This window comes from Diabrotica undecimpunctata, chromosome 1 (assembly GCF_040954645.1).
Source record: "Diabrotica undecimpunctata isolate CICGRU chromosome 1, icDiaUnde3, whole genome shotgun sequence".
NCBI lineage: Eukaryota > Metazoa > Arthropoda > Insecta > Coleoptera > Chrysomelidae > Diabrotica > Diabrotica undecimpunctata.
In genome coordinates this window covers 154,811,033-154,828,319 of record NC_092803.1, presented here as the reverse complement: position 1 = coordinate 154,828,319, position 17,287 = coordinate 154,811,033, and the positions used below count along the sequence as shown (strand labels likewise).

General features: G+C 31.6%; 1 protein-coding gene and 1 non-coding gene across 3 annotated transcripts in view; one reads left to right on the top strand and one right to left on the bottom strand.

Annotated features, from left to right (window-relative positions):
• LOC140432405 (calcitonin receptor-like) overlaps positions 1-17,287 on the bottom strand; it is a 465,986-nt gene that overhangs the window by 397,262 nt on the left and 51,437 nt on the right. Inside the window, exon 1 of one of the 2 annotated variants that reach the window (XM_072520282.1) lies at positions 9,214-9,424. The exons of the other annotated variant lie outside the window; for it this stretch is intronic. The gene's annotated coding sequence lies outside the window, so the exon portion shown is untranslated. Of the gene's footprint in view, positions 1-9,213; positions 9,425-17,287 lie in introns of those variants that run through there. 2 annotated transcript variants of the gene reach the window in all.
• On the top strand, positions 2,834-2,938 carry LOC140432956 (U6 spliceosomal RNA). Its single transcript, XR_011949861.1, has one exon. It is a non-coding gene; the product is annotated as a U6 spliceosomal RNA (small nuclear RNA).

Here is a 17,287-nt window from a genome sequence, read left to right as displayed (position 1 = left end):
GTACATCAGTGTCCCCAGACATACTTCTAAGAATGAGCAGACAGTCCTAAATTAAGAAAATGAAGAAAAAGAAAACGAAAAAGTATAACAATAATTTCTTATTTGGTATAATTTCCTCTTCTTTTTCTCAGAGTGTCGTCTTCCTACGGAAGTTGGCAATCATAATGGCTATTTTTATTTTTGAACTTGGTGCTTTAAACAAATCAATCGATCTGCATTGATACCAATCACGTAGATTCTTCAACCATGAGTTCTGCCTTTAGCCAACAGATCTTCTTCCTTGAATATTTCCCTGTATTATGAGTCTCAAAATTTCATATTTTGGTCCCCTCATCACGTGGCCTAGGTATTCCAGTTTTCTGGTTTGTATAGTGGTGATTAGTTCTGTTTCTTTACCAACCCTCTCCAGTACTTCTTATGTGTAATTCTATCAGTCCATGATATTTTTAATACTCTGCAGTATAACCAGAGTTCCAAAGCCTCAATTCTTTTTTAATTGCATTTTTAATGTCCAAGTCTTAGCTCCATATAATAATATTGAAAATATATAACAGCGAATGGTACGTGGCCTGATCTCCAAATTTAGATTTTTGCACGTTAGGAGTGGCTTCATTCGTATAAATGCTGATCTGACAATCTCTATTCGCCTGTTTATTTCTGCAATATCTATCAGTAGGTACTGATATTTTTCTACTTGTTCTATCACGTTACCATTGATTGTCAATAGGTGATTTATATTTTGTGGTCTTTTTGTAATTAGCATGTACTTCGTTTCTTTAGCGTTTATAGTAATTCCCATCTCAGCACTATTCATACCTAAGCTTTCGATAAGATATTGTAGATCTTCTATACTCGTTGCTATGACCACAGTGTCGTCTGCATATCTTTGTTTGATATTATTGAGCGTGTTTTGGAAAATTTCTTCAGAATATAAGTTAAACCAAAGTGACGATACAACACATCCCTGACTAATTCCTCTACAGTTCATAAGTATTGATATTAGTTTTTCATGTCTTACTTGATCGAAAGCTTTTTTGTAATCAACAAAGCACAAGTGTAGTTCCACGTTTACATCCCGACATTGCTGAATCAATATGTTGATGGCAAATAGTCCTTCCCGACTACCTATTCCATTTCGGAACCCGAACTGCGTCTCGCTATTATCCGCCTCTAGTCTTTCGTATATTCTCTTATGTATTACTTTCAGCAGTACTTTTAAAGTATAGTCATGAGGCTCAGTGTTCGATAATCAAAGCACTCTTTTGCTGCTTGTTTTTTAGAGATGGTTATAAATGCTGACTTAAGCCACTCTTGTGATATTAGTCCCGTATCGTACATCATGTTGAATAAATCTGCCAATACTTCCAAGTTATCTTCTTTCACTAGTTTTAACAGTTCTACTGGTATTTCATCTATTCCAGCTGCCTGATTGTCTTTAGAGTTTTTGATAGCATAATTTGATTTCATCTATCGTGATCTTCTGTCTCTCTAAAGGATTTAATTCTTGTATTTTCTGCATTTCATCTGTTTTATCTTGGAAAACTTCTCTAACGTACTCCTGGTATAATTTAAAGGCCTTTAAATATTATAGCTAAATTTTACGAGATGTTCTAAAAAGTTATGAGATGCTTTAAAAAGTTAATATGTGGAATAAAAATTATTCCAGCGAATTGTAGGCGAATAATAACAATATTAATTAATAAATTTTTAAATGTTCTTCTAATTTCAATTTTTTCTAAACACCTTTGCTTTGGAAAAAATTGTAAACAATAAATCTTATTTGCGCATATTTTGTATCCTTTCCCTGTCTAATTTTCCGACATTGACGTATTGTGAAAAATGCATTGTGCAAGTGAATATAAATGCATTCAACAGATCAATTTGAATAGATGTTTTTCTGGCCATCAATCTTAATCAATTCCCTTACTAAATAAATTGGTATCTGGGACATCGAAAAATATAACTCATCAATCAAGCGCTATTTAAAATCTTTAAAAGCAGCGTTGAGGTTATATTATATACAAAACTACTTTCTATTCTATTTTATGGTTTTTGTTTCATATTGATTTAATTTTAACACGTAAATAACTTAATATTAAGTTTATGTTAGTTTATTTTATACATTTTCAAACATAGCTGTACATTAATTGAGATAATAATTAAAGTAGGCAAAAAAAAATAAAGAAACAATTTAAAATTAAAATCAATATTAAAGCTGTACATCAGGGAACAGTGATGACAAAACAGAAACAGAAACACAAGAATAAAAAAATATAATAAAAAAATTTGAGTCACTCTTTTATATAACTATCTAATAACTGCTGTTTATATATTTGGTAATAACAATATTTAATAACTAAAATATGCAACTGATTAAACGTCTTTTTTGACTTATAAACAATATAAAAATAATGTAAGATCGCTTTTTCTTCTTCTTCGCGTGCCATATCAGAATTATCCGACGTTGGCGATCACCATTGCAAAGGCTTCTATAGTAAGATCTTCTTCTATAGTAAGAAGCTTCTAGGTAAGATCTCTATTTGATTTTAAATACTAAAGATGAAGACTGGTAAATTGTATAAAAAAATGACATCATTTTACTACAAAATCATAAAAAATCTTTTAAAATGAGAGTGTATAAAGTTATTTTTATTAATGTGTTGCTTAATTATTCCAAAATTAGCTTTAAAAGTCGATTTTTTCAGTATTCAGCTGAAAAAATTTTAAGAAGTTTCACTTAACAGTGATTGCAAAACTAAAATTGTTTCTCCAGAAAGCTTTTATCTACGTTATTAAGCGTAAACTATTAGTTCTAAATGAATCTGGTACTCGCTTCGGCGAGTGTACGACATGTACCAAAATTCGAACAATACATAGAACATTAGCATGGTCCCTGCGCAAGGATGATACGCAAAATCATAAAGCATTCTGCATTTTTTAAAACTAAATGTTCTAAATAGAGGCAGCAGCACATATTTTCAAGTCCAATCTGGCAGCATATCATCTATTGATCTAAGCATGATATGCTTAGATCTCTTCAGCTGAACAATGCATTGGCACATACACACAAATTTCACAAGAAAAAGAGTTGTTTCTTGGTGGAATAATGACTGCAAATCTGCAGTAAGATAATGTAAAAGAGCCTTAATAAATAGCGATGAACACGCAATGAAACAGATCTTTTACATTTTAAAAAAATAAAAGCCATATCGAAAGGTACGCTCAAGGAAAACTAGAAGGATTCATGGAAAAATATGTTACCTCAATTAACTCTAACACAGATCCCTCTCAAGTATGGAATAAAATCAGACAAATGAAAGGAGAAAACACATGATATAAAATTCCTGCACTTATCCAGGAAAATAAAGTTATTACAGATGACCAGGAAATTTCAGTGAAAATTTCTGAATTTTTTAGTAACAAAACGAAAGGTAACAATATATCCTTAGAACACGAAACATTTCCTTTGTTCGTGGAAACATTTCCGCGGACAATTCCAGTCATATAGAGTGCATAAATCTTTCATTTCCTTTGTCAGAACTCTAATTTGGCATTTCAACTTTAAAGAATTCGGCAGCAGGATCCGATATGATTATCTCAATTTTCCTTAAAAATTTCCAAATACACAATTGAAACTACTTACAAGTATCGTTCTTAGAGATTAAAATATCCAGAAAAGGTAATGTGTTATTATATTCCTTTTCCATGGTAAATGTTATTGTCTCTTCTTTATCGTTTATATCATTTAGGAATGATATAAACGAAATTCCCATTTAATTAGAAACTTAATTTTTTTTATTCAAAATCTTGACATTTTTACACAAATTAAAAAAAAATAAAATACAATGTCCTACGTCCATTCGAACTCGAGTTGGCCCTGTTTTATTTCTCGATTTTAGTATTTTAAAAACTGAATTTATAAATTCAATTTATAAAAGTCGTAATATCTCTGGTTCATATTAATGAAACTTGATTTTTTTAAGTGAGGAACCTTTTTGCATATATTATAAGAATTTAATTATTAATTTGTAAATTGAAAATTTAACCAAGTATTTTTTTAAATAACTTAAAAGTAATATTTACTTTTTATTTTTCTCTTATTATTACTAGTGGAAAAGGTTACGAAATAATAGGTAACATAAATATTTATGTAATATGGTTATAATAGAATACAACCATATTACATATATACTATATAATATAATATAGTATATAATTATAATACATTTACTTCAAAATTAATTTTCCATTTGAAAGTCAAATCTATGCTAATTTTTCTTGAATTTTGCTTATTTGCACAATTCTCCCTCCACAATTTTAAGTAGCTATGTTGTACGTCATTATTGCAAAAAATAAGGTTATTAACATTTACAAATTACTGCAAAAACATTGGTTTTCAATAATTATCTCGGTCAATTGTTAACTTATTTTAATTTGGATGATCTTAAATTATGGTTTACAACTTTTATTTAAACCAGTTTACTTATGTATATGAAACGTTTTATTTATAGGCAAAGATATTTTTTTCACTTTTTAAGGTAAAAAAACAAAACAACAGCTGTACGTCTTCTCGGATTTCTAATCAGCTACCATTCATATATATTTAAGGACCTTTAAAATATCTTTTTAAGATTATTACGCAATTTTTTTAGTTTTTTAATTAGACTGGTATTTCGCAGGAAAGTAAACTACAAAAAAATCTTACACCGGTATATGAGGGGTAGCTGATGAAAATTATGTGAACACATACTGCTAATTTTGCTTTGTTTTTTTTTACTAAACAATCGTAAAAAGTTAACAAAAAATAGTTTTTGCATAAAAAACGTTTCTTATAAATTTTAAAGAAAAATGGTTCGAATCAAATTTATAGATCATAAAAAGTTCTTTACTACCGAGAGTTTCAAAATTAAAATACATGAAGAGTTAGCCGAGATAATTTTAAAAAACCCATATTTTTACAGTAATTTATAAATGTTAATTACAGTAGGTCCTAGTTAATCCGAAGAGGCAGAAACAAGACCCTTTGCGGATTATCGAGGCATCCGGATTATAGTATGCCACATTAAATGGTAATAAAACATTTATGTTTAACCTTAGCTTCTTTAATAGATTTTTAAATTACAGTAGAAAGAAAAAATATGCAAATATTCAAAAATTGCAACCATGTAAGGAAAACAGTGAGTTTAAATAAAACATTAGAAAATTTTTCTTGAGAAAGTCTGTAATGTTCTTCTGTTTATAATTTGCACACTTTATCTCAAAAGTTCGATTTCTAAGCCCACGGAGAAACACAACTTCTTGGCTCTTAAATTCGTTTTCTTCAGCCTTTTTAAAACTGTGTTGAAAGCTCCTACTGCCTCTGAACTATCAACTTTTTCTCAGGCGAGAACTTTAACGCCACTGATCTCATTTTGCTCATCGTCCTCAAGCATAGCCGTTCGCACGATGTCCACGATCAGTAAACACTTCATATCTTATAATCGTGTATATTTGTATCTCACTTTCGGCGACCCCAGCAGCTCCTTAGTGAGCGCGTGCCTTATTTATTTGAGGATCATTGGGTTCCCTTAACCTATTAAAAGGGGCAACCTTTTAATAGGTTAATTCAGTGAGCAAATTCTTAAACAATTTGTTAATTAAAGATGCCTTAACATTAGCCCAGTAATTAGCCAAAAGAAACGTGTCGATGAGGTTGTCAGAACATATTGCAAGACAGTTAACCAAAAGTGATTTGCAGTAATTTAACTTTACATTTTGTGTAACGTTCTGATCCATTGATTATATGCAGGCCGTGATGTTAGCTGGCAGGAACATTGCAAAAATGTTGCCGTCTTCAGAAATAAGTTTATCTGCTGATGGATGCCCAGGACAATTATCTAACAATAAAAGTGCCCGAGGAGTCAAATTAAAAGATAAAGATGGCGACTGACCGCGGGGACAAATTTCGTTTTAAACCATTAAAAAAAAACAAGTTATTTAGAACCAAAGAATTTTCTTTTGTGCACGACAATAAACAGGAAGACGTGTTGATTTTTTGGGTTTTTTATTTTCCGATAACAAGCAATTGAAGTTTATGGGTTCCAGCCGCATTTGCACAAGATATGAATGTCATTTTCATCTTCATCATTTTTCTTCCGGAAGCCGACTTCTCATTGGCAAAGACTAAAGTATGATCGTGCAATAATCGCCAGAACAAACCAGATTCGTCAGCATTGTACACTTGTTCCGCTGTTAATTTTTTTTCTCTCATAACTTTCTGTAACTCTAATTGGAAAAGTCTAATAGCTGATTCATTATTGGATAGTTTTTTACCGTTCATTTTTAAACGTCTTATTCCGTGGCGTTTGTTAAATTAGTCTAACCATCCCCGACTTGCATTAAACTCGATATCTTCTTCTTTAAGTACCGTCTCCCGATCGGAGGTTGGATCATTACTATCTTTGTTCTATCTACTGCTGCTGTGAAGAGTTCTATAGAACTGCATTTAAACCAGTCCTTTAAATTCTTTAACCATGACACTCTCCTTCTTCCTATATTCCTTCCTCCTCTTATCTTTCCCTGTATTATCAGCCTTAGCAGTTCATATCGCTGTCCCCTCATTACGTGTCCCAGATATTGTAACTTTCTTATTTTTATTGTGTTTATTATTTCGCATTCTTTGGTCATTTCTTGCAATACTTCCGTGTTAGTTTTCTTCTGTGTCCATGCTATTCTAAGCATCCTCCTGTAACACCACATTTCAAAGGACTGTTACTTATTTATGTGTTCTTGCTTTAATGTTCAGCTTTCAAGCCCATATTGCAGTATCGAAAACACGTAGCATCTCAGTATTCTTACTCTCAGTTCTAATCTAAGGTCTTTGTTGCAGAGAATTGTTTTCATTTTTACAAACGCACTTCTTGCTATTTTTATCCTTGCTTTTATTTCGGTTGGTTGATCATTATTGTCTGAAATCCAGGTTCCTAAGTATTTGTATTTATCAACCCTTTCTATCGGTACATTTCCCAAATGTATTTTGTTGGTATATTTGTTTTCTTTGTTATTATCATGTATTTGGTCTTTTTTTAATATTCATTTTTAGTCCATATTTTTCACAGAAACTGTTTGTTTTGTTTATCAGTAATTGAAGTTGTTCAGTAGAGCTTGCCATAATTACGGTATCATCTGCATATCTTATGTTGTTAATAAATCTTCCGTTAATTATTCGATATATGGAATAATTCGATATGGGAGTTTGTAATCTAACGACAAAATACATGAGCTTTCTCACAAATTAAATCACCACTTAAAGGAACATGTAATCGTCTTTGTTGCAAAATCCACGTAAAAAAAGCATCTTCTATAACGGGATTTTCCGATTTCTTCAGTATTTTTCATACACAGGACTACGTTCTATTAGGCTTACAAACTTTAAGATTTTATCTTTGTTTTTCTTTATGTCGTCCACAGTTGACCTGCCCATACCAAATCCCCTAGTAATGATAGGGTAGCTATCGCCTTACCTAACATTTCTATAACCCGCAATTTATCTTTTATTGTTAATTATAAATGTTTACGTGGCAGCGCCATGTTGTTAGTGAGTGCGCTAAATTGACACTGTACCAACACGAAAGGTGATAAAAAAGACTGACGAGTCTGACGACCGACAGTTTGGTGGTTGGCTCACGGCAGCCCCCGCACCTACACTCGTGAGCGAACATGATTGCCCGGCCGGATTACTGCGATCACCGAAAAAGAAGGAGTCAGGATTAGCGAGGCCCTACTGTACTTTGTATCTTGCATAATGAAATGTATTATACTGAAGATTGTGGCGTTTGATGAGTTAATAAAGTGTGCTAAATTTTAAATAAATTTTAAGCAAATTGTCCAAATAGCTTAAGTTATTCAATATGTTTTTTTTTCGAAGAGCGATTATTTAAACAACTATACTTGTCCAAACAGTCACTCTAAAGGTATTTTGTAAATCGCAACCGATTCTCTAAGGTTTTGTTTTTAAGGTGTACTAAAAAAAATCTCAAGATTTTATTAGATTTGTTATTAAAAAACAGTTTGAAAAAGGGAATATTCTTAGTTTATAAACATTTATAATTTTTTTATGTCATACACTTGTATGTAGTCTCATTGAAAAGCTGGTAAAAAACACCCTAGGTATACAAAAAAATTAGAACCTTTTGTGACCAATACGAAAACTAGATAGCTTTTTTTTTCTCCTTAAAATCATATTTCTATTGTTTATTAATATTGAGAGCTGAAACTTGTAGAAGAGCTGAACAAATTGTAAAAGAAGATCTAAATTTTATGATCCAACTGATAGATGGCATACACAACAGAGAATTAAAATGTTATAACCCGTTAAAATGATGGCACTTGTAAAACTCCTCCACTGAATAGTGGAGATGCGAACTGTCCGCTGTTTGTTTCTTGGTAAATGGTCATAGAAGGTTCTGTTTTTTTTTGGAATGTGCACTTTTTCACCAGCTTTTCATCGAGCCTACTTACAACTGTGTGACATAAAAAAATATCAAAGTTATTATAAATGTTTAGAAGCTAAAAAGTTAGTCCTTTTTCCAAATTCTCTTTTTTAATAACAAATTTAATAAAATGTTTTTTTTTAATAAACCTTGTAAATGAAGCCTTAAAAATAGATTGTGATTTAGAAAACACCTCTAGAGTGATTGTTTGGGCAAGCACAGTTGTTTAAATAATGGTTCTCCGGGATAAACAAATTGAATAACATAAACTATTTGGGGATATGTTTAAAATTTGGAAAACTTTAATAATTTTTAACAGCCATAATAGCAGGCAGTTTAATTAGTTATATTAGATGTGTTTATGCAAAAAACAGTTAAAAACATTTATAAGTTACTACAAAAATAATTGTTTTTTATTATTATCTCGTTCAGTTATGTATATTATTTTGGAAACTCAAAATATAGACCTTTTTTTAATCTACAACTTTTAGTTAAAAATTTTTCTATAGGATGTATAATAAACTAAAGGCAAAAAACTAAGTTTTTGACTTTTTTAAATTGTTAAAAAAAAATAAAACAAAATCAAACATAAAGATTGATGACAGTAATATGCGCTCAAAAACTTAAAAATTATTATACCAAAAATAATATTTTATTCAGTTGAATTTATTCTAATATCATTTATCATAGTAACTTTTTTCATTTCAATTTATTGCAATCGAAGATTTTTTTATTAACTTACCTTATTCACATCTTGTTCAAAATTTTTGCCTCGTATACCACTAAACAATTATTGCTCACAATGAAAACAGTTACTTGATGAAAAAGATGCTGCGTTTGTTTGTTTAATCTTGAAACTCGCGATAAACACGTCATATACTTTGTGCCGTTTATAATGAGTATTTCTTATTAATAAACGTGTTTAGAAGTTAAATGTGGTGGGATATTTTCTGTTTAAGAAAAACTGTACGAATGATGCTGCTTTCAGATGAATTATTTTTCGAACTTAAGCAACAGAATCGTAAAATTAGACAATGTACATACTTATAACATGTGGTGTATTTGTTTAAGCGAATGGTGTTTATATTTAATTTCAGAGAACAATTGTTACAAGGAGGACATTGGTATAGTTTTTGTTAAATTTAGTCTGCGAAATTGTAGATGTAAATAAAAAATAGTTGTATTATTTGAAAAAAGCCTAATTATTCTTTTTTTTTTCGATTTATTGAAGCGAAGCTTCTATACTGGCGTTGTATTTAATTTTTTTTTTCTGTATAGTAAAATAATAAGACCAGCGTCACGGAACTATCGCCACAGAATTGGGTCATCACGAGTAGCGTCATAAAATAACGGGTCTTCATACGGATTCATTACTCTCGATCAATTTGTTTCTAGTAATCATATAATTTAATCTAAGCAGGTTTAAATTAAGAAATTTAAAGGGAAATAATTAACAAAATACAAACATTAAATGAAAAGTAAAAAATTAAATGTATATCTGTCATTACAAGATAGTAAAACAGACAGAAAAATAAATGATCGATAATAAAATTCAATTTGTAACGATTCTCGAGCCTCAAAATTTATCATAAATGTCATCCCAATAAATTATTTACAAAATAAAAAGTTTTGTTTAATAACGTCCAATATCATAATCAATTTAAAGTGCACATTAAATACATTAAAACTACACTTAAAGTGTAAATTTCAGTTACATAATACCTACTACGACCCAACTTTAACAACTTACATGGTAGTAATCTGTTAATATTATAGCCTCCAAATTCTGACAATCTTCTTTGTTTTAACCCTTAACCCGAAACATTGGTCTAACGGACCACAGCGAAAGGACAGTCTGCTAATAGTGGCAACAGTGTAGGCCGCATGCACTGTTCTTTTAAATACCTTATTAGTGTAGAACAAGCATAGTTTTGCAGTATCGTAGCAATCGCTTTAGTGTTTACATCTTAGTAACAGTAGTTTTCAAAATGTGTAGGTCTAGTAAGCCAGGTGTTTCAAATTGCAGTGTTTTTATGATAGGTCTAGGAGGCCACTTGTTATGGATTGTGCACTGATAAACAATAAGGTATTTCATATTTTTTGTATAATAAACATAATTACTCTAAAAAATTTTAATTTTGTAGTAATAATGGATAGAGCAGGACCTAGCGAAACTGGCCGTAATAAAAAAGTCAATCTGGCTGACCCAGATTTTGAAAAGAATATACAAAGATTACTACTTGCCGACGATTAAGATTTATATTTATCAGAGCAAGGGAGTGACGAGGACATGAGAGATGGTATAGATGATTCGGATGAAGATCCCGACTATGTAATTCGGCAAAGTGAACCCTCTAGCAGCGAAGAATCGAATTCAGATCACGAACTTTTGGAATTAGATGAACCGTCGAATGATTTACAATCCAGAACCGACTTTTTACAAGTAGAAGGGGATGTGAACATATTCAAATGAAAAAATGGTTTTCAGTGGCAAGGAACGGAGCCTCCGAGAAATACAAGGACACGAACACATAACATTATCAGAGAATTACGAGACCTAACAGCGTCTCTGGGAAATACCCCTTCTAAATTAGATATTTGGAAATTGTTGATTACTGATGAAATGTTGAAACAAACTATAACATGGACAAACCAAAAAATTATTATAATGAGAGAAAAGTTATCTGATTCGACTAATACATCAAAGCACAGTAGCACAAATATAGTTGAGTTAAAGGCTTTGCTTGGGCTTTTTATGCTATCTTCAATTATAAAATCTTCTTATGAAGATATGCTTTAACTATTTTCTAAAGATGTTTTGGGTCGGCCAATATTCAGAATGACGGTGTCTTTGAAAAGATTTGAAATACTTTTGTCGTGTGTTAGATTTCACAATAGCATGGATCCCAAATAGCGATTGAAAACTGATAAAAAACAGCGGTTATTTCAAATATTTTTAATAACTTTGTGACTAATTGCCAGAGGCTATACACGTTGTCAGATTGTGTAACTGTGGATGAGATGCTACTTTCATTTAGAGGGAACTGTGGTTTTGTGAGTGGAACAGTAAACCTGCGAAATACGGCATAAAAGTAATGTGCATGACAGATGCTAAGAGAACGTATTTCTATAATGGATATATATATATATATATATATATATATATATATATATATATATATACTGAGGGAAATATTTGGATGGTGTTGGACTTTCAGAAGAAGAACTGAAGCTTTCCAAGCCTGCTCAATGTGTTACTCGGTTATTCAAACTAATAGAGGGCTCTAACCGAAATATTACTGCTGACAACTATTTTTTTTCAATAGAGTTAGAGTCACAGTGATTGCAAAAACGCCACCTCACGTATGTGGGTACAGTAAAAAAAAATAAGCGAGAAGTTCCTTTGGAATTCAAGGCTAATAACAGTATGGAAATTGGTACAACACTCTATGGTTTCTCCGATGACATAACCTGGATATCATATGTACCGAAAAAAAAATAGAGCTGTTCTTTTATTATCCTCTATGCATCTCAGCAAAGACAATGAACTAGGAAAACCAGAAATAATTCGATACTATAACAGTACAAAATCGGGAGTTGATGTCTTAGACATGAAGTGTGCCAATTATAGTGCAAACCGCCGGACAAGGCGTTGGCTCTTAGCAGTATTTTATACACTTATAAGTTATTCAACAGTTACATCCTTTATCTTTGTTACAAAGATAATAAGTTACTTCCACGTTTTAAATTTGTAAAAGATTTGGCCTTTGAACTAATTCAGCCTCATCTAAGGCAAATACTTGAAACATATCTTCCCCGAGACCTTAAAACGCAGATAGAGATTTTTTTGGGAATAAATCCCGAAGTGCCTGTCGAGAATATCGGCGACAATGTATTAGATGATAAGCTTCCCAAAAGAAAATTGTGTAGCATTTGTCCATCATCAAAAATGAGGAAGACAAATTATAAATGTGTGCTTTGCTCAAATGCTATTTGTTTGGAGTGTAGTAGAAAGGTTTGCGTTACCTGTCTTCAAAATTAGTAGGTAGCTGTAGTATATTTTTTTGTTTTATCTAGAAATATATATGTTTGTTTACTTAATTACGCCTAATAAACCATTTAATATTTTGCTTTTCTCTTCAAATCCTACATTTGTTTTTGACTTATTTCAATTTTTACCTATACTGGTCCAATAGACCATATGTTTCGCATTAGCAATAAAAGTAATATGTTTCGGGTTAAGGGTTTTTATAATCTACGCCACTCAAAAGTTTACAGGGAAAGAATGAATTGTTTAGAATAATATGATGATATGTATTTCTTTAAAAGGTTTCATTTGACAAAAGATACAGTTATGTCTTTATTTGAACAGATCAAACCTTTAATAAAACTTAATACGTAACAAAGATGTAAGCAATATCAGTAAGATATACGAGTAGTAACATTTGTCATCACATTAACATTGGTGAATAAAAGATCATTAGAAAGTAAAACCAACCAACATTAATGTTCTAATGTATATAGAAAAAATATTAATCAACACATATTTTAAGGGAAGAAGCTGTTACACCGGACTAAAAGTGGTTTCGAACATTAATATTTTTTCCTTCTGGGAAAATGCAATTATTAGTACTGTCTGTAATGGGTATATCTAGTGCAACAGCTTCAAAAATTGCTATGTAGTTCATATTTTAAAAATTCGCTTACAAGAAATGTTGTATCTTCTATCTCTACCCTCCTTTATAGTTAAAATATTTAGTACCAGTTTAATCAATTGGGACTCGATATCTACGACAACTTTTTTTTTTAAATCGTTACTTCATAATATAACATGGGATAAATTACATCTATATTTCAAGATTCATTTGGAGCTGAGAGGTTTAAGGGTCGTCTAATAATAGATTCCCTTTTACATTCCATTTATAAATTATTGAATTGATTCGATATAACAGTTAACAAGTTTAAAATTTCAGGCAACAATAATTATACATACAAAATTGAAAGGATTTTGTATTCATATTACATGCGATTTTACTTTTGACCTTCATTTTAAATTTGAGACTGTACGATTTTTTTCGGAATGATTTTTGATATCAACTGTTTGTTGTATTTTGTATCTTTGGAAGACTAAAACTGTTATACTGATATACAGGAAAAATGGAAAAGTATATGCTTAAACTAACATTGAAAAAGTTAGTAGTTATACCGAGTATTAAAAATATCATGGACTGATGCAAGTATCAATAAAGAAGTACTGGAGAGGGTTGGTAAAGAAACAGAACTAATCACCACTATACAAACCAGAAAACTGGAATACCTAGGCCACGTAATGAGGGGACCAACATATGAAATTTTGAGACTCATAATACAGGGAAAGATTCAAGGGAGAAAATCTGTTGGCCAAAGGCAGAAGTCTTGGTTGAAGAATCTATGTGACGGATATTAATTTGTTTAAAGCAGCAAGTTCAAAAATAAAAATAGCCATTATGAGTGCCAACCTCTATAGGGAGAGGGCACCCTAAGAAGAAGAATATTGCAAGAAATATTCATAGACGGACAAAAAAGATTTCAAACTAAGGCAATTTATATTTATACATTTTAAAGTAGGTGAGTTTAAAATGATAATGTCAACATTTTTGAGTTGCGTTCCTGAGACGCAATTGAAAACGCTTAGAAAATATCGCTGCCAAAATCAGAACTCGCAATAATGTAATCCGAGAACTAAGCGGTACTAGCTGGGGTGTCAAAGCAACAACATTACACACTTCATATGAGTCCGCTAGATGCAAAACTTTGTATTTACTGTATAAGTCAAACTGAGTTATTTGCAAAAAACTGATAAATTTTGCAAAAAACCTTAGACATAATAAATGGCACTTTTTTGTAATAGATAAATGCTTTATTAGGTAAAATCTAATGATTTTTTTTCTTAGAAAAGTTATTGGGTTTGCTAGAAAAGGAAGAAAAATTTGAAAATACCGAGTTTTGCAAGTGAACTATGTAAATACAGATTTATGCAACTAACATTTGCAAATACATGATAATAGTCAACCATTAACGATATTAGTGGTTGTTATATTAGTCTGTTTTCTAAACCTAGTGTGTTAGGAATAAGGAAGATAGCATGTGGAAGTAAACTTTTAGTGAAGTTTATTTTTATCCAAAGTACAAAAGGTATTACAAATTATAATATGTATATATGTATTTATATTAATTCCTAAACTCTAAGTTCCTCTGGGTCCTCATCATCAATATGATCATTTTCTGCAGCACTCTCGTTATTATTTGCTTGTACGCCAGTATCTATAATTTTATAAAATTTGAGATCCGGCTGGTCTCTCCAATTTTTACCAAAATGGTTTCTAAGGAGAGTGCCTATGGACGATTTATCTCCTTTCAATGAACATCTAATCTGTTGTAACTTTGGTTTCAATAAAGAAATCTTTTTCCCTTTTCATATTATAGACTTGCTGAACCCTATGTCAGAACGATAAAATATTTCCCCCCTTACCGTAGCCATATAATCTTTGTCCTTAGAAAATATAAATCGTTTCGTTGCATTACATTTAAAATGCCACTGGGAAGGTTTTTTAACAACAACGTCACTCGTCTTTCTCCAGTCTGATATCTGCCAGTCTTTACCAAGTCTCAGCACCTTTGAGTGTTTTCCAATTATGTCTTCATATTCTTTTCTGTTTATTACAACGTTCTTCTTTTTTATCTCCCTTTCTATCATACCGAAAATCCTATCTGGTGGTAAAAAGGAATGACCAACAACAGGAAACGTAAACTCCACTTCCTTGATGTGACCAGGTGCTTCATAAACCAACCAGTAGATTATCATAGACATCATCGTGCTATTTTTGTTCTGTCCACCACATCCATCTGCAAATAGGTGAACTTTTTCGATTTGATTTTTAAAGTTGAATTTTATGAGAGTATCATGTACAGCAGAGGCAACAGCATTTGATTCTTTTGGATGTTCAAACTCCAGCCACACATATGACGTCACATTTGCAGAAGAAAGATGGGATTTCGAATTTCCAGCCATGATGGTGAAATTATAAAAATTTATTTGCTGTGAGAAATAAGCCGCCTGGTCGGGAAGCTTTGGCAAAGAAAGATTTTTTTGACAATCAAAAGAAAATATTTGTATGTTATGATTTGATTCATTTTTTAACAAAGAATAAAAGGCTTTAGCTCTTAACGTATGAATTCTCTGCTCTGTTATAACCTTTAACTTTTCTTCTTCTGAATTTTCTTTTCTCAAAATTTCCTTCGCTCTGAGTGAAACACGCAGAACAAGCATCTACTAAGGGAGTGCCGAATGATATGTTGTAGTGTTCATTAACGTATGTTCGGAAATATGATAACTTTACGGAATGATGTGGATGACGTTGACAATACATTCTGTAAAGCTTTGTAAAATTCAGATCACATGGTAAATACAATCTAGTCGATCGTCCTCTATTATAATGACTCTCTGCACCGTTCAAACGCCCCATAAATGTTTGGATAGATAATTTTATTGGATCAAATCTACCTTTTGTTGTATCTCCCCCTCTTCTCTCTTTTGGTATTTCACCCCAGATAACAAACGTTCTTACAACACGCTCTATTCTTTCAGAACTTAAATGAGTTATTCCAAGAAATGCTGTCTTGCATACTCTTAAAAGTCCACCCTCTACTGTAGGAACAAAATATTTAATTGAAATTCCATGTAGGTTTGTATCTGATCTCTTGGGCTTTTGACCTTCACAAAATTTCACCAAAAAAATATCTTGTTTTATTTTGTCAGTTGTTAAATACAGATTATTATGGAAACGCTGAATGTCTCGCATCTTTAAATCTATACAACAATACACTTTCTTTGTATGGTTACAGGTGGGAAAACCGGGTAAATCCTTAGGTTTATGCCTAAAAATATTGACAATAAGTCCTAAACCTATCTAGTTAATTGTAGACACCTCTTACCTCTTAAGTTTCATTACATTTCGTTTCCATTTTTCTGTTTGTACAACTCGTTTTCTCCCTATTCCTTTTTCACAAGGTCTAATATGCACATGAGGATCCATAATGTTAATTATTTGCAATAAACTTGGTGTTTTTAGTACTCAAATAACAAACAGTGAAACCGGTAATGGCGAATGATGGAATAATTGACATGTGCACATGAGACGTGTCATGTGACTCAAATAATGTAAGCGATTGGCCAATTGCAATTACACAGTTATGCAACTGGCATAGGCTGACAAATACAGAGTTTTGCGTCTGATTCAAGATTTCTAATGCCTTTTTCTTAGTAAATACCTTACTTTGCTGCTGAATTTCTACATCAGCAGATAGCTATATATATATATATATATATATATATATATATATATATATATATATATATATATATATTTAGGGATTCTACAGTATACACTGCCTTCCCTCGCTCAACCGTTTCCATCTCTCTCTGTTGTTCCATTCTCCATCGTTTACTCCTCTCTTACTCATGGCGTCGTCTACTTCGTTCCTCCAGGATTTTCGGGGTCGTCCTCTTTTCCTCCTTCCTATGAGGCTCCATTCGGTTATTCTTTTTATCCATCTGCTGTCGCTAGCTCTTCTTACATGTCCATACCACTTTAGTCTTTTTTGTTCTATATATGTTAGTATGTCTGTTTCTATTGATGTTCTTTGCTTTATTTCGTCATTACTTCTCCTATCCATTCTTGTTACTCTGCAGCATCTTCGCAGGCATTCCATCTCTGTTGCTATTATCTTACTGCTGTTTTTCTTGTTTATGATCCAATTTTCGGCCCCATATGTCA